The following is a 21,960-nucleotide window of genomic DNA, read 5'->3' as shown; positions in this document are numbered from 1 at the left end:
CCATCTGGAAAGGCTCAGAGAAGAATAAAAAAGGGCACCTGGCCACCCATCTTACGAACTAAAAATGCTCATGTTCAGCCATGTTTCCTCCAAATGGTTTAAAAAGAAAAAAGAAAAACACTCAAAAACTAAGTGGTAACCATAGGGTAGAAAGCCACTCTAGCCCTCCCCATATCCACTCCCCACAGTCAGTGTCAGGGCAGATTGCTGAGTTGTCTCATCTACTGCTTACAGGCCTGCTTGCCCTCAGATCCTGCCTTTGTGTGCGTGGTGGTGAGGGATGGGTGGACACTGTATCTCATGGCTTCCTCTGGGGTTGCTCAGTCGGGGCTGCCATTAGGGAGCTGAAGGGCCTGAGAAGCAAAGCATGTGGGTTTTCGGATGCCATTTTCCACAGAAGGCACATTTGCTGCTCTTTCTTGCAGCTTTAGCCTGGATTCTGTCTTGCCAGTTCACACAGCTTCTAGGATGAGGGCCACAGCAATCTGTTTATTCCTTAGAATGGCCCTCCGTCGGGCTATCGGAGGGGCGGTACTTCCTTTTGAAGCTCTGGTGTTTCCCTCATTGACTCTCCTCTACTGTCGGTGGCTGCTGAAGTGGCACCTGGCTTTGTAGTTACTTCTTCGGAAGCACTGACTTCTCATGGTGCTTTTACAAGTGAGCCATTGGGTTCATGACCCACCCTCACCAAGCACGCCATCATCACCATCACCACCATTGTCATTGTCATCATCAATCAATATTATTTGGTTTTTTTTTTTTTTTTTTTTTTTTTAAGATGCCCTGACTGCCCTAAACTGAATAAGCCAGGCTGACTTCAAACTTAAAGAGATCCACCTGCCTCTCTGCCTTCTGAATGCTGGGATGAAGTGTACATCTTCATACCTGGAAATGTATCTTAAGGTAACTTATTCTGTTGGCAAAGACTGTTTCTTCAAATCAGGTCATATTCAGAGGCTCACACTCCAAGCTAGGTCTGGGGCATTGTTATACCTTTATTTGGCTACTCAGTATTTTTGAGACTATAGTGTGGACATTTACAAAGTAATTTAACTGTCACGTTACATTCATTTATTACCAAGGCAGCCAAATTATCATCTCGTGACACCATCCGAACACACTTTTTTTCCCAGTAGCTTGTCTGCTTTTGTACTCCTGGGCTCTGTAGTGTTCAATGTGCCGTGTTGACTTGCTACATGTTGGCAGCCTTCCGGCAACACTGGTCCCAACCCAGACGCAGTGATCAGAATCCGTGACCCTCCCAGGACCTTCCCTGTGTGATCCCTTCCCCTGGGTGTGGGTAGACCCTGTGAATGTGATGAGCCTGTACTTATACAGTATATTTGATGAAATAAAGGGTTTGGTCTTTGTAAGGGACTCAGACCCACTGAGTTTTTAGATAGGAAAACATCAGTGAGGGTGTGACTTATCTGTGTCACTTCTGTTCATGAGACAATCATCTGTGTGGAATGTGATGGAGAACAAGAGACTTGATAGAGCAAGCCATAATTCCTTTTCAATCTGGACTCGTCAATAGTCAGATGCAAAGCCTGTCAGTAGATAGGGGTGGGGGGGTCGGGGTGGGGGGGCGATATCCAGAATGGAGGTGAAAACACTGCTGCTGATTCTGTGCCGTATCTCTGCTGCTCTGTGGAGAACAATGCTCATTTGCAAATGTGTCATCTAAAATAAGAGTTTTACAGTGTGTGACCCTGTACACTAGTTAAAACTTTTTATACTTACACTTTTTTTCTTTGTTTTTTGTTTTTTCCAAGACAGGGTTTCTCAGTGTAGCCCTGGTTGTCCCTCTGTAGACCAGGCTGGCCTTGAGCTCAAAGAGATCTGCCTGCCTGTGAATGCAGCTGAGATCTCATACCATCCTTGCTATATCCTGTGACATCCTGTGACATTCTGACTGGTTTGTGTGGCTTTATAGTCCTGTCCTCCTGTCTCTGCCTCTCACATGCTGGGAGTAAAGGCATGCGCCGCCACGCCCGGCTCTATTTTCCTTCTATACAGCTCAACTCTGCACGCAGCAACACAAAAGCCAACACACTGAATCTAGCTGGCTGCACTAGCTACTTTTCCATTGCTGTGGTAAGACATCATGACCAAAGTATTGTATGGAACACCTCGTTTGGCCTTACAGTTCCAGTTCCAGAGGGTTAGAGTCTATAAAGGCAAGGGTGAGGCAGCCAGGAGGTGGGGTGGCTGCAGCGGGATGCTGAGAGCTCACATCCTGAACAAGCACAAAGGAGAGAGAGGAGGGGGAGGGACAGGAAGAGCAGGAAGAGGGAGGAGGAGAAGGGGGAAGGAGGAGGAGCAAGAGGAAGAGGGAAGAGGAGGAAAAGGTGAGTGGACAATGAGGGGACTAGGACTTGTAAGCACAAAGCCAGCCTCCAACACTGTACCTCCTCCAGCAAGGCTCCAGACATTCAAGCTTCCCCCAGACAGCACCCCCAAGAGAAGCCCCGGTGTGTTCCACGGCTTGAGGCCAGGGAGGGTAGTCATTCAAGCTGCCACACTGGCATATGTCTGTGTCATACTCACCCCTTTATTTTTCCTTTGAGAAATATGCGCAGTTAGCAGAAGAAGTTAAAATGTGTCCCGTTCATTTCAATCTTATTGATTTAATTTATTAGTGAGCTATCTCACTAAGTTAACATTAAGCTGACAGATTAAAGTATTGAATTCACTTAAGGCAGTTTAAAACCTTGGCGTCCTTAAGCTAACTCTGGTGGCTTTAGAGAGCTAAAAAAAAAAAAAAAAAAAAAAAAGGCTGACTCTTAGAGAATCTTAGCACACTGGCAGGACTGCTCTGATACCAAGGTCCTGTGTCTAGTATTGCAGATTCAAAATTAATTTTCAAAACTTTCATTTTTGCTGGTCTAATCATTGAATACATTTAGAGATATTTCCGTATTATCTACTTTGTAAAAAACCCATCACCATGATGGAATTCTAATTTACATCACTGTTTTGAGATTATCCATCACGCTGGCTGGAACACACGTGCGTCTGCTGGTTTTAAATTATGTTGCTGGTAGGTGGAAGCTTTTGAAAACTGAGCTAGCAGTGTTAGCCCCAATATTTAGGAGGCTGAGGCAGGGTTGCCATGATTTTGAGGCCACCTAGACTATATAGTGAATACCAGGCAGTTGAGCCTAATACAGTATGACCTTGTCTCAAAAGACAAACTGAACAGCCTGGTATGGTGGCACATGCCTTTAATCCCAGCATTTGTGGGGGAAAGCAGAGGCAGGCAGATCTCTATAAGATTGAGGCCAGTCTGGTCTACAAAGCGATTCCAGGACAGCCAAAGATGTTCAGAGAAACCCTGTTTCAAACAAAACAAAACAAAAACAAAAGCAAAACTAAGTCAACCAACCAAACAAAAGCAAACCAAAACAAAAATCCAAACCAATCAGGCCAGTGATGTTGCACAGTTGGTAAGGGTTCTAGCGGCCAAGTTTGAGGACCTGAGCTCAATTCCTGAGACCTACATGGTAGAAGAAAAAGTAATATTCACAGGTTATTACAAGCACACTTCAGCTGTGGCAAGCACACTTATATGAGCATACATACACACACATAAACAAGTTTTGTTGTTGCTGTTGTTTTTGTTTTTCAAGACAGGGTTTCTTTGTGTAGCCTTGGCTGTTGTGGGCTCACTCTGTAGACCAGGGTGGCCTCAAACTCACAGCGATCCTCCTGACTCTGCCTCCTGGGTGCTGGGAATAAAAGTGTGAGCCACCACGCCCAGCCAGAAGGTTTTATTTTTTATTTTTTTTTAATGTGCTTTGATGTTTTGCCTGCATGTATCCTTGTGTAAAGGTGTCAGATCCTCTGGAACTGAAGTTCAGACAGTTGTGAGCTGCTATGTGGGTGCTGGGAGTTGAACTCGGGCCCTCTGGAAAAGCAGCCAGTCTTCTTAACCACTGAGCCATCTCTTTAGCCCAGAAGGTATTCTTCATGAACAAACAAACAAGAATTTTTGCAGACTTCAATGTCTGGAGCCGGAGTCAATTCCTGTCTCACTGACCAGGACAGTGGAGCACACAGGCATGTGCCTGCTGGTCACTGAGTGGCTTTTCTCTTCACTGTGCTAAAGGGACCCCTGGGCAGATTCACTTGCACGACTCCCTGTTGTCCATATGTGGTACCTGCCATATAGACCATCCCTCACCCTACTTTTATACTTGGCACAGTGTACAGTGAGTGCCTAGGTATCTTGGCTCCATAGTCAGCAAATATGTATTAGATGTCTGATGGGTCTTTGGGATAGGGCACCGTTAGCTGAAATTGTAAGCTCCTCCGTGAATGTCATGAAAGCCCTGTCTTCTAGAGAAACTGTATGAGCTGCTACCCCTCACCTCTGACCACCAGCATTTGTAGTTCATCTCCCATTGGACTACATTGATCCAGAGGAGGAAATCTTTTGATCACTTCCCACCAGAAGAGTGGAATTCAGTCAATGCGCCCAGAGGCTGGAGCCAGGCTTGCCCTGCCTGCAGTAGAGGGGACTTTAGAGGAGGCAGGGCAGACAGGAGAGGCCATAGGTCATCTGTGTGCCTGGGTTGGTGAAGTGTGGTAAAGAGGTTTTGGGAGCCGGGTGTGGTGGCGCACGCCTTTAACCCCAGCACTCGGGAGGCAGAGGCAGGCGGATCGCTGTGAGTTCGAGGCCAGCCTGGTCTACAAAGTGAGTTCAGGATGGCCAAGGCTACACAGGGAAACCCTGTCTTGAAAAAAAAAAAAAAAAAGAGGTTTTGGGGAGCAAAGAAGATGAAGAACTGCCTCTGCGAGGCCACTAGGAGCCAAGCAGGGAAAGAAGTGGGTCGTGTGTACAACTGTCATCCTTTGAAGATTTCAGAGTTGGTTTTATGCACAGGCTTTTGTATTTCTGCAGAACATCTGGTTGCTCGGGGTGGCAATAAGGTTGAGTTCAACCGTGGGGAATAAGCCAAAATACAGCTGAACGCAAAGGGAGCTAGAGGCTTGATATAAAAAAAGTGGTTCTTAAACAGAAAAATTAGTCATCTGGCAAGAAGCGTGTCAAAGCAGAGGGAAGACCGCCCTGTGGATGTGTACGAATGGTTACAATGAACAGAGGCTGCCTGCCATCTCCCATTGCTTGGACGTACCTGCTTTACGGTTTACCTCTATAAGGGGTTCAGTATCTAGACCTCAGCTCACTTAGCCTCATGGCTTTCTGACTTTTTTTCTTGTACCCCCTCCTGGCCCCATGCCCATGATACAGTTTCTTTGTTTCGAGACAGGGTCTCTCTGTGTAGCCTTGGCTGTCCTGGACTCACTTTGTAGTCTAGGCTGGCCTGGAACGCACAGCGATCCCCCTGCCTCTGCCTCCCGAGTGCTGGGATTAAAGGTGTGCGCCACCACACCCGGCCCCAGGCTAGTCTTAAACTCCTGGGCTAAGATGTTCACCTATCTCTAACTATCTACCCATCACCCCTTACCAAGTGCCAGGACTGTAGACACAGTACTTTCTCTTTTTATTTTATTTTGTTTTGAACCAGATTTTGTTATTTGGCTCTGGCTAGCTTATAACCTACAACGTAGTTCAGACTGGCCTTTAGGTTCCTGAGGTTCCCCTGCCTCTCCCACTCCACTCTTGGTATTATAGCACAGAGTTACCACTTTCGATTGACTGGCTGGCTTTCCCTTTAGAGTTGGGGACCTTTCAAGTACCAGCTCACACATTAAACTCTGTCGCCACCTAGTGGCAATTAGCGAACTTACATATCTATGAACCAGGACAGAAGCATTGGCAGTGTCTGAAGTGCAGGGCCTTACTGCACGCGAGGCTGAGGCAGCCAGATTACAAGTTCATGGTGAGGGGCTAAAGGCGAGCTCCAGCAACTTAAGGAAACCTTTCTCGAAGAGTAAAGAAAAGGAGGACTGTGGATATAGTGCAGTAGTGGGTCACCTGCCTGACGTGCTCTCAAGAGAATTGAGCTGTTAGTTGAAGGTTAAGAAACATTTTGGAAGCCAGGAGGTGGTGGCACACACTTTTAATCCCAGAACTTGGGCGGCAGAGGTAGGTGGATGGTTGTGAGTTCAAGGCCAGCCTGGTCTACAAAGCAAGTCCAGGATAAGGTGAGGGCGCTCATCCACCCACTCCTCAGAGCCCGCAGGCTTCTCTCTTCAACTTTCCGGCCGTCTTGCTTAGTGTCATTTTCAGTTCTGTTCCACTCCTCAGAAAACCCAGTCACAGAACTGCAGCCAAGAGCCTGCCCTCTCATTTCCTCCAAAGCTTGCTTTAATCCAGTCCCTTCAGAACATTCCTCAGGCAAACTATCTCCCTCCATTTGCTTAGGGTTCCAGATGAGCAGCAGCAGCAGCAGCCGCCGCCGCCGCCTGAGTCACCGACTAGCTTCCGTTCATTTTCCATTTCTGGTCTCCAAACCTTTGCCTTTCCTGATATCTCTTCATCAGAAAACGAGGAGTCAGATTGCTCTTCTCTTTCAGAATGTTTGTCATCTGGGCCTACTGGGTGTAGCTGGTCACCATCTTGCCGCATTTCCTTTGCGTAAGCACAGGCAGAGGCCTCCACCTCAGGAGAACCCCTGTCCCAATGCTGCTAAAGGCTGGGCAGAACTCACTCTCACAGCTAGAACTTTCCACGAAGGACTCTCTGCTGCAGGTAACAACTCTATCTAAATACCATTCAGCATTCGAGTAAGAGGTGGAAGTCATTTGTGGAAAAATCAATCGTGGAGGTCAAGTCATCTTTATCCAATAATGGCCTGGTTCCATTGAAATCTCCACCGATCCGCCCATGACTTCCGAGTGAGACTGTCAGTGGATATGGAGCCCTCAGCATGATGTGTCCGACACAGGGCATAGCCACTCAAAAGCACCACGGCTTTGGCAGGGCATTTATGGTCAGTTGGCTTCAGAACGGGGCATTTCCTCTCATATAATGTCTTCATATAGGCAAATGCCTTCATGGCAGAGAAACAAGGTAAATAAAGGCAAGAAATGTGCGTGTGCTTATGGTAACCATGTTTGTTTTTCAGGTCTTGAAAGGAGTTTTTTTTTTTTTTTCCAGTCCCTGAGGCTTTAATGCAAATTGTTGTCCTTCTTCATTCAAGACAGTTTTTGTTTTTTTGTATTGTTTTGCCAGTTTCCACCAGACTCAACTACCTGTCTAGAAGAGAGAGTGTTTCCAATGCTAGGTAATCGGTCACAGCCATCGCTTTCCAACAGAACATTCAGGACGGTTTTAGTACATTCCCAGGCTATAACTATATGCTTCCCTAACTCTCTTAAAATTTTATTATAGAAGCAATCAAACTGCAGGGAGCGATTTCACGGCGCTTCATACCCATTTCAACCTCAGGGCTGAAGTCACTGCGGCTCATGGTCACATTCACTTTCCCCATGCTGGCTCAGCCATGACACAGATGACACTCCCTCACTCTGCAGAAGACGCAGGGCTGCTCTGAGCTTATGGATTCTAAACCTAAAGTTTTGAATGTGTCTTGGATCTTCACGATGCTTTCAGGGAAGTCCATGAAACCAAAATCTTTTTTTTTTTTTTCTTTTTTAAGATTTATTTATTTATTTATTATGGTGAGTACACCTGCTCGCCAGAAGAGGGCACCAGATCTCATTACAGATGCTTATGAGCCATCATGTGGTTGCTGGGAGTTGAACTCAGGACCTCTGGAAGAGCAAGGCAGTGCTTTTAACCTCTGAGCCATCTCTCCAGCCCCCAAAAACATTTTTATAAATATGCTAGAGCCACATTTTCCTCTTACTTTTGTCCTGGTTAGATTTGTTATTGTTGTCATTGTTGTCATTTGACACAAGCTAGGGACAGCAGGACAGAGAGAACAACACCTGAGAAAAATGTCTCCATTGGACCAGCATACATAGGCCTGCGTAGAATTTTCGTGATTAATGATTGATGTGGGAGGGTCCAGACCATGGCAGGACAGTGCCATCCCTATGCAGGTGGTCCTAGGGCATATAAGAAAACAGGCTGAGTAAGGCGTGGAAAGGAACCTAATAAGCAAGCACTACTCCACAGTTGCTGCCTGAGTTCCTGCTTTGGCTTCCTTCAAGGATGGACTGGGACCAGGATCTGTAAGGCAAGTGAACCCTTTCCTCTTCCCAGCCTGCTTTGTCATGGTGTTAGTCACAGCAGCAGGAAGCAACTAAGATAACTTATTCTGTCAAAGTACACGATGGAATTTTTAGTCAAAGGCAAGAGGATTGATCCAAATTCAAAGCAGCCTGGTTACATAGAGGGTTCCAGGCCAACCGAAGGCTCTCCTCGCAAAACAAAGATAGAAATAGGTAGATAGATAGATGATAGATAGATATAGATAGACGGACAGACAGATAGATGTTAGAGACCCAGCTATCGTGAATTGAAAAATATATTAAAGGTTTTGTTAAAATGCAAATCAATGCTGCTTTTCTCACTGAACTTTTATTTTTGGAAAGTGTAGACATTTATGTGGAATTTTTGTTTCTTTGTTTGTTTAGGGTTTTTTGTTTTGTTTTGTTTTGTTTGTTTTTGTTTTTGTTTTTCAAGACAGGGTTTTGCTGTTATCTTGGCTGTCCTAGACTCACTTTGTAGACCAGGCTGGCCTCAAACTCACAGCAATTTGCCTGCCTCTGCCTCTGCCTCCCGATTGCTGGGATTAAAGGTGTGCGCCACCACGCCCGACATATGTTTGTAATCTTTTTGTTCTCACCATGTAGACTTGCCAAGTTGTATGTAATTACATGTGATTCCAATAACCTAATTGTTACCCATCTCATTGGTGTGTTACAAATATATTTTATGAGCTGGAGAGATGATGGCTCAGAGGTTAAGAGCACTGACTGCTCTTCTGGAGGTCCTGAGTTCAATTCCCAGCAACCACATGGTGGCTCACAACCATCTACAATGTGATCTGATGCCCTCTTCTGGCCTGCAGGTGTACACACAGGCAGAGAATTGTATACATAATAAATAATAAATACATCTTTAAAAAGAAACAAATATATTTTATATGTAATATGCTGACAGTGGGACATTTAAGGGCTAACTTTATTTTCCGTTCTGTTTTTGTTTTTTGAGGCAGGATTTCTCTTGTAATCCTGGCTGTCCTGGACTCATTCTGTAGACCAGGATGGCCTTGAATTCACATAGATCCACCTGCCTCTGCCTCCCGAGTGCTGAGATTAAAGGCACGCACCACCACATCCTGCTTTTGTAAGACTGAGACCTTTAAAGAGATCTCTGTCTATACCCGGAGTCCCAGAGAGAGACAGAGTCTGATGTCGCTGCAATACACACAGGAATTTTATTGAGTTGAAGCGCGTTGGGATCTGACAAGCTCTTTCAAGCTGCCGACCCTCAGCACAGGCTGGCTGGCCTTGATTCAAGCTGGACCCTCAATGAGGCCAAGTAGCTACAGGACACACATAGTGATTTGATATTGATACCTTCGTTCAATATCAATATTGCTTCCTGGACCCTCCATTTCCCCCATTTATCAAGTTTGAAATCTTGTCTTTAGATCATGACCTGTACTGTATTTATGCATCTTTTGATAAAGGCAAGTAACCGATTTAAAATATAAGGCCCGAAGGTCACAGCAACTAGAATGATGAGAAGGGGGCCCCGCAGGGTAGAAATCAGTGTAGCCAGCCAAGGTGAACTGTTATACCAGCATTTAAACCAATTTTGGGAAGCCTCACATTCTTTTTTCTGTTTCTAGTCCCTCCCGCACCTTGGCCATAGAATCTTTCGTTACTCTGTGTAGAAACAGCATTTTTCTTTAAGAGCCGCACAAAGACCCCCTTGCTGGGGGGGGGGGGGGAAAGGCAGGGCTAAGCCTCTTCTGTTTTGTAAGGTTACCTCAGCTAGGGAGGAGAGAGACTCTTCTAGATGCGCTATTGACTGCTCTAAGTGTCTAATATCCTCATCTATGGCTGCCCTTAAGCCTTGATAGTTTTTGTCTTGTATAACGAGAGCTGAAGTTCCGGTGGCAGCTCCCGCTATGCCTAGTCCCAGCAAGAGAGAACCAGTCCAGTGAGGACCTCCCTTTCTGCTTGTCTGTTTTTGGGTTCCCAAGTGTCTAGAAGAGACTCATAAGAGTGATAGTTAATCTTAGGAATCAGTTGTACCAGAACACAAAAGTCCTCTTGTAAGGTGGTGGAGTATATACAAAGGGTTATCCCAGATGAGCAAGCCCACTAAGCCAGATCGGGGGCAAGTAGTACACAGCAGGGTGGGCATTTTCAGGTCGAATATGTTCTGTTAAGTATAAAGTCTTGTGTTGGGGTGGCACTTTTTCCATACATAAACCTTGACCTTTAATGGACTGCAGAGACATCCGGGCATCATGATGTTGCTGCCATCTGCGATGTTTAGGGTCTGAGGTATTGAGAGGAAAAGAAACATGTGTAGCAAGGGGGCAGCATGGGGAGGGCATAGCCAGCATTTCTCGGTAAGATTAGGTCTGGAGGCATTGAGCACCATGAAGGTGTTAGGGATTAGTTCGAGGAGGGAGTCAGCACTTGGATTTGGAAATGATTTTAGTGGAGGAACAGCCAAGGTGAAACCTAAGGAAGTTGATGGGGGGGGGGGGGGGGTGGGGAGATATCTCTGAGGTGGGTTACTTGAGAGCGATAACAGGATTTGGTCCTAGGGACACGGAAGACCTACTTGCTTTTAACTTGATTGTAAAATGTAGGCCTGGGTAGGAACCTTCTCCCCAATAGATACATAATCCCCAAGTATTTTCTTTGAACCAGTCTCTATTTGGTCTGTCTTAAAAAAGACTAAAAAGTGAACTTAATAACAGTGGGGTTGCAGAGTTTGTTTTTGCAAGGTCCTGAGGGACTGTCAGCCAAAGCGCAGCCAGAGTTAAGGTACTTAGAGTGATTTCTTTCTCCTGAGTTTGCAGGGTCATAAGAGCTGTTACGTTTTACAGTGATTAGGTCCCAGGACGAGGTGGGCCCCCCAGTAAGCATCACCTGTGGTTTCACATCCCCAGGCTTTACAATAATAATCGGATGTTCCCCGCCCCCCCCCCCCCACATTTATGTTGTTGGGCTCTCGTGAGGCCTTGTCCTGGCCAGACATAGAACTGGGCTGCCTGGAGGTTGGCTCTATAAAACTGTCCAGAGCACCCATAGGAGCTGGAGGGTGTGAATTGTCCGCATGGTTAGGAATATCCCAAGTTGCAAGTCCGGCTACTAGTTTACAAACGTCTGGGGTCAGGTCCGGCCACCAGGTCCATTGTGGGTGGTCTTCAGCAGTAGACCAGATGTTTTCCCCTAGTGCTCACAGTACAGCCCAGGTTTGAGTCGTGGCCATGTGGGGAGAAGATGGAGGTTTGCCCGACACAGTACATACGGTTAGAAGTGTGAACAGGAACTTCATTTTGACTGAGAGGTTTTCTTGAGCTTGAGTTTCAGCGGGTTGCCAGTCTTGTGGATTTTCCAGGTGTTTCCAGGATTAACATGGAGTAAGTGCTGGCTTCACGTGAGAGGTGTGTACCCAAGTGGAGATGCCGTCTACCTTGAGCGCAGTTGGTGTGGTCAGTAAGACAGTATATGGTCCTTTCCGCTAGGGTTCAAGGGAGGCAGTGCGATGTCTCCGCACAAGTACAACGTCTCCGACCTGGAAGTTGTGTGAGGAACGTCAGGGGTACCTGGAGCATCCAAGACAGATAAATGAGACCAGATCTCCTGGTGCATAGCTTGCAGGGCTAAGAGTCTAGCCATGAGGTCTCGAGGGTGATTGTCTGACAACTGGAGGGTTGGCCCGGTGTCAGCCAAGGGAGTTGGAGACCCAAGAAGGATTTCATAGGGAATTAATTTTAACTTGTAGGGGGTGTTTCGCACTCAGAACAGGACTAGAGGAAGGAGCATGACCCAGTCTGCGCCAGTCTTCAAAGTCAATTTAGTTAAGGTCTCTTCAATTGTTCTATTCATTCTTTCAACTTGTCCTGAGCTTTGGGGATGATAGGCACAATATAATTTCCAGTCAGTCCCCAGTACCTGACTAAGACCCTGACTTACCTGGGACACAAAAGCAGGTCCGTTATCTGACCCTATTTATTACCTTAAGTATTCTGAACCGAGGCAGAATTTCTTCTAGGATTTTTTTATTTAGTCACTATGGATGCAGTCTCATGCTTGGTGGGGAAAGCTTCTATGTAGCCTGAAAAGGTATCTATAAACACTAGTAAATATTTGTAACCATATTTACCGGGCTTGATTTCTGTGAAGTCAACTTCCCAAAAGACACCGGGTCTGTCTCCCCGGAAACCGTTTTCCCTTTTGATCATATTTCTTGTAACTGTTAACTTATGGCAGTAATCACAGGCGGTAACCACTTTGTTTACCAGGTCTCTAAGAGCAGGCACAAACAGGGGAAGCGTTGACAAGTTCAATCAGTTTTTGTTTTCCTCAATGTGTCAAATGATGCAATTGCGATATCCAGTCTCTGGCCTGTTCCTTAGGGAGGATAACTTCTCCCTTTATAGTTTTCCAGAATCCGTCTGAGTAAATGTTGGACTTGAAACCACTGTTCCATTCTTGTTCCTCTGAGGTATAAGTAAGGAGTGGCCACCCTTTTGTCCATTGATATTGACAATAATAAATGGGAGGATCACCGGGCGTGGTAGCTCACGCCTTTAATCCCAGCACTCGGGAGGCAGAGGCAGGCGGATCGCTGTGAGTTTGAGGCCAGCCTGGTCTACAAAGTGAGTCCAGGATGGCCAAGGCTACACAGAGAAACCCTGTCTCGAAAAACCAAAAAAAAAATAAAATAAAATAAAATAAAATAAGTGGGAGGATCTGTCTCTGCCAGAACATTTAAACTGACTGGGGATTCTGTAGTTTCTTTGTTGTTGATCAGGTCATTTAATCTGGTCATTGGATCAGTAGCAATTTGCCTGGCCACCTGACCTACGAAGTTATTTCCCTTAATGACCAGGGAATTTCCTTTTTGGTGGGCAGCACAATGAATAACGCTTACCTTCTTTGGCAAGGGTAGAGCCCGGAGTAGGTCAAGGATCTCTTGTTTGTTGCGAATTTCTTTTCCGTCTGATGTTAAACAACCTCGTTGTTGGTAGATGGCTCCATGGACATGAGCTGTCGCAAAAGTGTACCTGCTGCCAGTGTAGATGTTGAGTCTCTTACCTTGACCTAGTTCCAGGGCTTTGGTTAGAGTGATGAGCTCGGCCTACTGGGCAGATGTTCCCAAGGGCAGGCTGCTAGCCCAGATGATGGTGGCCTCGGTAGTGACAGCTGCTCCTACTTTGCATTCTTTATCCAGGAGGAAACTGCTACCATCAGTGAACCAAGTGATGTTGGCTCCTTGGAGTGGAGAGTCTCTGAGGTCTTTTTTTCAACCGTGTGTCTCAACTAGTATCTGGTAACACTCATGGTCAGTGGGAGGCATCTCCTGGTCAGGAAGCAAAGTTGCTGGCTTAAGGCCTGATGGGGACCCAAACATAATACGCTACGGGTTTAGCAATAGAATTTGGTAGCGGGCTATTCTGGCACTTGAAAGCCATCGGTCAGGGGGCTGCTGGATGACACTCTTAATAGCATGGTGAGTGGTTACTTTTAAACACTGTCTCAAAGTATTTTGTTAGCATCTTTGACCAATTGGGTTGTAGCTGCCATCATGTGGAAGCATGGGGGCCATCCAGAGGCCACAGGATCTAATTTCTTTGAAAGATATGCCACAGGGCGTTGCCATGGTCCCAGTTTCCAGGTTAATACTCCTTTCACAATACCATTTTGTCCATCCACATATAAACAAAAGGGCTTCTCTAGGTCTGGCAGTCTTAAGGTAGGGGCCTCAAGGAGGGCAGTTCGAATGGCTTCAAATGTCTCCTGTTCTTTATTAGTCCAATTAAGGGTTGTCCTCCCTTGTGAGTGGATACACGTGGCAGCTAGTTCAGCAAATCCCAGTATCCAGAGGCGGCAAAAGCCTGCCGTGCCCATACATTCTCTTAATTGCTTGGAAGTGGTGGGAACCGGGAGGCTTAAGATAGTTTCTTTTCTGGCCTGGAAAAGCCATCTCTGGCCTTTTAAGAATATGTAACCCAGATATTTTATCTTTTGCTGGCAGATTTGGGCTCTTTTAGCTGATGCTCGGTATCCCAGCCTCCTCAGTTCCTGGAGCAAAGCTCAGGAGCTCTGGAGACAATGTTCTTGGTCCTTTGCCACTATTAGGAAGTCATCTACATGCAAAAGAGTCACATGTAGGTGGAGGGCTCGAAACTCACGTAAGTCTCAGTGGAGTGCCTCATCGAAGATAGTGGGCAAGTTCTTAAATCTGGTCCAGGTTAGTTGTCCAGTGGTCCCTCTTTGAGGATCTTGCTATTCAAAAGTGAATATCGCTTGGCTCTGGGGAGCCAGTTCCAGGCAGAAGAAGGCATCCTTAAGGTCTAGCACTGTGTACTAAGTCCTGGTTGGAAGGAGGAAGCTCAAGAGGGTCTAACATCCGAGAGTTGACCTCCCTTAAGTCCTCTACTGGCCTGTAGTCATCAGTGCCTGGTTTCTTGACTGGCAACAAGGGTGTGCTCCAGGGTGATTGACAAAGTTTAAAATTTTTCACTTCTAATAGTCTTTCATTGTGAGGCGTTAATCCCTTTATGGGCCTCAATTGACATTGGATATTGGCAAATAGCAATGGGAAAGGCTGTTGGTTTAAGTCCCACTACTATTGGAACCTGGTTAATTGCTTTTCCCATCCCAACCGTTTCTGCCCACACCCCTGGAAAATCTTTAATCCATGTTTCCATCTCAGGGGGCCATTGTGTAACTGGTTTAGTTTAAAAAATTTTGTATTCATCTTCTAGACGTAAAGTTAATATTGGTAGGGGATCCCCTTGGGGCCTCTGAGGTGGGGTCCCTCTGGCAGAAAATAGATTTGAACTCCAAATTTGCTTAGGAAGTCCCTTCCTAGCAATGGGTAGGGGCAATCAGGAATAACCATAAATGAGTGAGATACCCATCCCATGTCTAAATCAACCATTCTTCGGATAGTCCATGGATATCGCTTTGTACCTGTTGCCCCTTGAACCCACAATTTCTTGGAGGGTATGGGACCCAAAATATAAGTGAGAACTGAATGTTGAGCCCCTGTATCTACAAGGAAATCTACGGTTTTCTCCTCGACCTTCAGAGTTAGCCGGGGCTCGGCGCGGTGGTCCAAACCCTGACCTCCCTAGTCACTGTCTCATCTAGTGTCAGGGCTTTTGAACAAGGGCCCTTTGTTTGTTCTTTTTTTGCCTTCAACGTGGGACAATTTTTAGCCCAATATCCCATCTCTTTGCAAAAAGCACATTGATTTTTCTTAAGGTGGGAGCTGTCGCCTCCAATTTTAGAAGTTTCCCCTTTAGGGGGTTTGTCCTGCACCACAGCAGCTAATATTTGTAGCAGATTACGTTCCTGTTTCTTGTCTCGTCTGTCTTCTCGAGCCTCTCTTTATTTTTCCTTCCTTTCTTCTTTTTCTTCCTCTGTCTCCCTATTATTGTATACTTTTTCAGCTATTGCAGTAATCTCCCTTCATGACTTATCTTGCATGTCTTCTGTCTTCTGTAACTTTCTCCTTATATCTGGATACGCTTGCTCCACAAATGCCATAGTCACCATAACCTTATTATTTTCTGTACTAGGATCATAAGGAGTATACTGTCGAAAGGCTTCCTTCCATTAGTCTCTCCAAGAAGGCAGCTGGTGACTCTTCTTTTCCCTGTCTCACCTCATGTACCTTGGTCAAATTGGTGTCCTTTCTGCCAGCCCCTTTGAGACCAGCCAACAGAGCCTGGCCATAGACCTGGAGACACTCCCTACCTGCATCCGAATTGGGGTCCCAATTGGGGCACTGGAGGAGGAATCCAGCATCAATGTCAGTGAGTAACTGGGAGGGATGGCCATCTTGCTCAGGCATGCTCTTGCGAGCTTCTAGGAGAATTCTTTCCCTCTCCTCAGTGGTGAAGAGGGTCTGCAAAAGTTGTTGGCAGTCATCTCATGTGAGCTGATGTGTAAAACGTCTAGGTCCCCTGAGCCAAGAGGGTAGTAATCTCTCTGGCATAGTCTTGTATAACACATTTAAAGAATCAACTCTCCTGGAGATTATGGCACCCCCAGAGTGGTGAGGAGCATCCAGGAGCAAAACGTAAATATAGCGATGCTGGCAGAGTCCCTATAATCTGAAAAACTACAGCCCAGTGCCTGCTTCTCAGAGTTGAATGGGGTTGGGGAGGGGTTGGAGAGATGGCTCTGCCGTTAAGAACACTGGCTGGTCTTCTAGAGGATGCAGTTTGCTTCGTAGTGTAAGATTCTAGATGGCCTGAACTCAGCAGTGACATTATTAGCTAAGAAAATGGTGTTTCCTTATTAGCTAAGGAAATATAAGATTCCAGGTGGCCTGGACTTAGCCACCATGACAATAGCATTGTCAGCTGAGCAAACACATTAAGAATTGCAGGCCAGATAACAAGAGCAAACAAAGTAACATTGAACTGAGAGGAACAAGTTAAAAATTCTCCTCCAGTCTCCATCTCTACCCTGCCCCTGGAATTTACTGCCCCATCTCACCCTACTTAGAATTTACCACCTTAGACTCTCTATTGCGAGTGTAGAACACTTTAACTAGCCATTGTCACTAAGTTCTGCTTCTTTAAAAGATATTTAAACCCTGAGTTCTTGCAGGACGGGGTCTTCTATCTCCTCGGAGCTTGGTGGATCCCAGAGAGTCAGCTTAATAATGACAGAAGATAATGTAGAAGTTGGGATCTGCAACAAAGCTGGTTTCAGGAGGCTCACCCCAACCGAAGTGAGGGATTTCTTGGCTGCCATAGCATAATAAAGATGCCTGAACGTTTCAAAAAAAATTTCTTTGCTTTTGCATCAACTCTGGACTCTGTCTCTCAATTGGGTGTCCAGGAATGGACTCTGAGGACCTGAGTCCAGGATTAGTTCCCACATAGAGATTCATAACCACCTATAATCTCAGTTCCAAAGGCACCAGACACTCATGGGGTAAATAGATGTACATGCAGGCAAAACACCCATTGGCACTAAAAAAAGAAAAAAAGAAAGAAAAAAAAAAAAAAAAGAAAAAGAAAAAAGGAGTTGAAGGGATGTGAATTCTCACAATGGCACACTGTCCAAGCCTCACATTAGAAGCTGCGCAGTGTCCCCCGCTGCCAGCCCCTTTCATGTAAGTTTTGCCTAATAGCCTTGAAACCAAAATGGCCCCCCACATTTCTATGGATTTGAGTGTGTTGGGTTAATTTCCATGGTGACAATAATGGCTTTTAACAACATGAAGGACAAATGGTAAAACAGTATGCATTATGTCAGACACATGGGGTGTACATGGACACATGGAGTGTGACAAATAGCAATGCAGGCGTTTCTTTTTTCTTTTTCTTTTTCTTTTCTTTCTTTCTTTTTTTTTTTCTTTTCTTTTTTCAGTGACAAGATTTCTCTGTGTAGCCTTGGCTGTCCTGGACTCGCTTTGTAGACCAGGCTGGCCTCGAACTCACAGCGATCCCACCTGCCTCTGCCTCCCAAGTGCTGAGGTTAAAGGCATGCGCCACCACACGCAGCTGATGCAGGCGTTTCTTTTTTTTTTGGCTTGCTATTGTCCTCACAGCTTTCTTCATAGAACCAGGTACCCAGATGTAGATCCTAATGAGCTTTTCATTTTGCCTTTACAGTCTGGAAGTGTCTTATTACCAACAGACGATAAAGGCAACATTCTCACCAGTAAATACACATTCTTGGATGCCTGGGAGGTAGGCTCCAGATTCTCCAAGTGTGCCCAGAGAAAAAAAATTCTGACACGCCCACTTGAGTCTCACCTGGGGAATGAAAAAGCCCAGGTGCACTGGGTCTAATTTTACTACTACTATTTCTAAGTTTTCTTTTCCTTTCTTTTCTAAACACTCATTTATTATCCATTTTGGGTATAACAGCACTTGTGGAGGTCAGAGAGCACTTGTGGAAGTTGGTTCTCTGCTTTAACTATTGTGGGTCTTGCTTAAATACAACATAACTAAAACACCAGGTCAGTGCGGATGACAGAAATTTATTGTGCTCAAGCCATGCCTGATTGATCAGGGCCACAAACAGACTGGGGAGCTGAAGTGTGACCCTGAAGGGACCTTGTACAGCATATTTAAAGTATGAAACCATAAAGCAAGGGGAGGAGGGGTCTGCTGTAGCCTTGCCCAGCCATATTTTGACATAAGGGGTTGAGCAAGGGAGTTCCCATCAGTTAGGATAGGAATGGGTTCCTTGGCCTGCCAACAAGATGGAGACATTGTCCCTGAGATGCCTGCACTCCTTACAACAGAAGCTGTCCAGCTATTGGGAAGTCCCTAGCTCCCGTAGGGCCTGGAAACTTGAACTTACTTTTTCCCTGATTAAATGGAGTCTGAAATGGTAACACTTAGAATAAATTTCTTATGCTTGTTACCAACACAACTATGCGGGTTTTTGGGAATTACCTTTGGTCATCTGCCTTGGCCTTAAGCACCACTATCTGCAGAGCCATCCCCACGAAGCATTTTAAAGGAATGAAAAGACATAATGCTGAGCTGGGTATGGTTGGTGCTTGCCTTGAATTCCAGCACCCAGAAGGCAGAGACAGGCAGATCTCTGTGAGTTCCAAGCCAGCCTGTTCTGCATAGCAAGTTCCAGCCCAGCTAGAACTACACAGTGAGTCCCTGTCAGGAGCCATAGGACCTTGCCTGACCTACCCCAGTGGCTGAGAGGCCCTGCTGGCTGAAAGCCACAGCTGTCTGCATACTTGAGATAATTATTCTGCCTGGCTACCACAAAGATCCAGACTGACCTTGAGAAAGAGAACATTCGGTGTATCGAGACTTCTGTATAGTCGTCCCACTCCACACCTGCTGTCCTTGGGCCTGGCCCAGAAGATTTTGTAACTTTCCACTGCATTCCTTCTCACCCCCGCCCTTTCAGAAGCTTATTATAAATTTGGATACCCCCTTATAATAAACGGCCCTCGATAAGCAAAGTTTTTCCTGGGCTCGTGCCTTTCTCTCGCCTTATTCTTTATTCACAGGTCGCGACCCTCCTCGCCACTCCACGAATAACTGAACCCGCGGGTTGGGAACAAGTCCCTGGATGGATGGATGGATGGATGGATGGATGGATAGATAAATAGATAGATAGATAGATAGATAGATAGATAGATAGATAGAGTGTCTTGGTCAGTGTTCTATTGCTGTGATGAGACACCACAACTGAGATAACTATTATAAAAGAAAACATGTAGTTGGGGCTTGCTTACAATTTCACAGTTTTTAAGTCCATTACCATCATGGTGGGAAGCATGGTGGCACACAGACATTAATGGTGCTGGAAAAAATGGAGCTGAGAGCTACATTCTGATCCACTAGTCAAGAGAGAGACTCTGGGCTTGTCTTGGGCTTTTGAAACCTCAAAGCCCACCCCCAGTAACATACTGCCTCCAAAAAGGACACACCTCTTAATCCTTCTAAAGTGGTGCCACTCCTTGATAAGTAAACATTCAAATATATGGGGGCTGTTCTTTTTTTATTAATGAGTTTTTGTATTTTACAAAATAATCAGTCTCCCCTCACTCCTCTCCTCTCCATCCCTCCCCCACCTCACCTCTGCAACATCCTCTTGTCCTCCCTTCTCCTCAGAAAAACAGAGGCCTTCAGTAGATATCAACCCTTATGGGGGGGCATTCTTTTTTTTTTTTCTTTTTTCTTTTTTGAGACAGGTTTCTCTGTGTATCCTTGGCTACCCTGGCCTCTCTTTGTAGGCCAAGCTGGCCTCAAACTCACAAGGATCCATCTGCTTCTGCCTTCCGAGAGTGCTGAGATTAAAGGTGTGCACCACCACACCCAGCTTGGGGGCCATTCTTTTTTTTTTTTTTTTTTTTTGGTTTTTCGAGACAGGGTTTCTCTGTGTAGCCTTGGCCATCCTGGACTCACTTTGTAGACCAGGCTGGCCTCAAACTCACAGCGATCCACCTGCCTCTGCCTCCCGAGTGCTGGGATTAAAGGCGTGTGCCACCACGCCTGGCTCTGAAAACCCATTTCTTTAGAGCCTTCTGAGGGTGCAAGATGTAGCCAAGGTTGGGAAACAGTAGACAAGGTATCAGCTGAACACACCTTTGCTTGTCCCTACCTCTCAGCTCTAGCTCCTCCTTCCTCCCAATCTGCCCAGACCTTACCACCTCTCTTCATGTTATACCCAGTTTGAACTCTCCCTCTAACATCTCCCTTGGGATCAGATGATCCCTTCCTTTCCGCCCTGATTCCTAGGCTAGTCAAACTGTCAAACAAGCTGAGGACACCTAGCATTGAGACTAACAGCTCATCCACAGGAACCTTAGCCCTTGGCTGGGCTGGAAGACTCTCAAGCAGAGAGCACATTGCATATATTTATATTCTAGCAATGACTGGACAGGAACTTACGATGAATGAATTATAAATTCACATTCATTATGGCCGCACTATAGGGTTGGATAATTAACTTTGGGCAAGTTTAGAACCAGATCCCTATGGGTAATACAAAATAGATAAAGGTCAACTCCTCGGGTTGACTCCATTTTGGCTAAGCAAGTAGTCAATTGGATGGATCTCAGCCCAACTGCAGCTCCTGCTGGGTGCTCCTACCAGAGTCCTTCCTCAGGGTACACCATACTGTGTGTTCAGGGAAGACAGGCATAACAACTCAGGCAAGCAGATGGGCCAGAGTATAGGCTGAGAATCATAGTTGGGGGCTAAGGCGGGAGGTTCACAATTCGTAGCCTACCTGAGCTGCAGTGTAAGGCCAAAGGCAATCTGTTTGGCCTAGAGAGACCTTAATTTAAAATTGAAATGAAGAAAGTCTGGGGGAATAAGGATGTAGTTCAGTGACAGAGGGCTTCTCCAGCTCAGGAGGAACTTTGGGTTCCATCTCCAACACCCAAAATAGAAACCAAAAAGAGAGTCAAGTGGAGAGATTCTGGCCATGGGGCTCATTTCCTGGACAACCAGGTTTGGGTGAGTTGAGAGCAGAAAGTACATGAAATCTTCCTTCTCTTTCCTCATTATGCTGAGCAGGGGGTGTGGGGTGTGGGGTATGGGTGTGGGGTGAGGCTGTGGGGTATGGGTGTGGGGTGTAAGTATGGGGTGTGGAGTGTGGGGTGTGGGTGTGGGATATGGGGTGTGGAGTGTGGGTGTGGGGTATGGGGTATGGGTGTGGGATGTGGGTGTGAGGTATGGGGGTAGAAGGGCTGGAAGCAGCCATGAGGGAATCACAGTCTAGACCAAAGTTCTCCTTTAGTGCTTCTCCTAACTTTGCCGTGCGGGAGCCATTCCTCCTACGCAAGGGCTAAGCACACAGGCATCCCTGGATCCTCCTATAGTCTTCTAAATCAACAGTTCTCAACCTGTGGGGCAAGACCTATTTGGGGTCAGATGACCCTTTCACTAGGATCACACATCAGACATCCTGCATACCAGATATTTACATTATGATTCATAACAGTAGCAAAATTACAGTTATGAAGTAGCCATTGTGGGAAAGATTAAGCTTTGTTACAGGTGGGAGCAATCTTGGCGGGCTTTACCCTTCGGCACCCCATGAATACCTTGTGACAGACTGAGTGGAGCCATCCTGGGCCTGGAATTCAGGAAGCAGACCTGGGAACCCCAACTGGGCTATTGTTTTTCTAATTGACCCTCAACAGGAGAAGGAGACTGCCCTTCCCATGTGACTGAGGCAGGTGGGGAGGAGAGAACAACAAGTTCAGCCTGGGCTTGAGCGTTGGGGGGGGGGGGGGGGGGGGAGCAGCGGACCGGCTGGACCAGCACGCGGGCCAGAGAGACACCTAAGGACCCGTCCCGTGGAACGGATACCAGAAGGTTCACTCTTTTGTCTCTTTAACCTTTTTTTCCTTCTTGTGTAAGCTAG

The sequence above is a fragment of the Acomys russatus genome, chromosome 10 (assembly GCF_903995435.1).
Source record: "Acomys russatus chromosome 10, mAcoRus1.1, whole genome shotgun sequence".
Taxonomy (NCBI): Eukaryota; Metazoa; Chordata; class Mammalia; order Rodentia; family Muridae; genus Acomys; species Acomys russatus.
Note: the sequence above shows the minus strand (reverse complement) of the source record.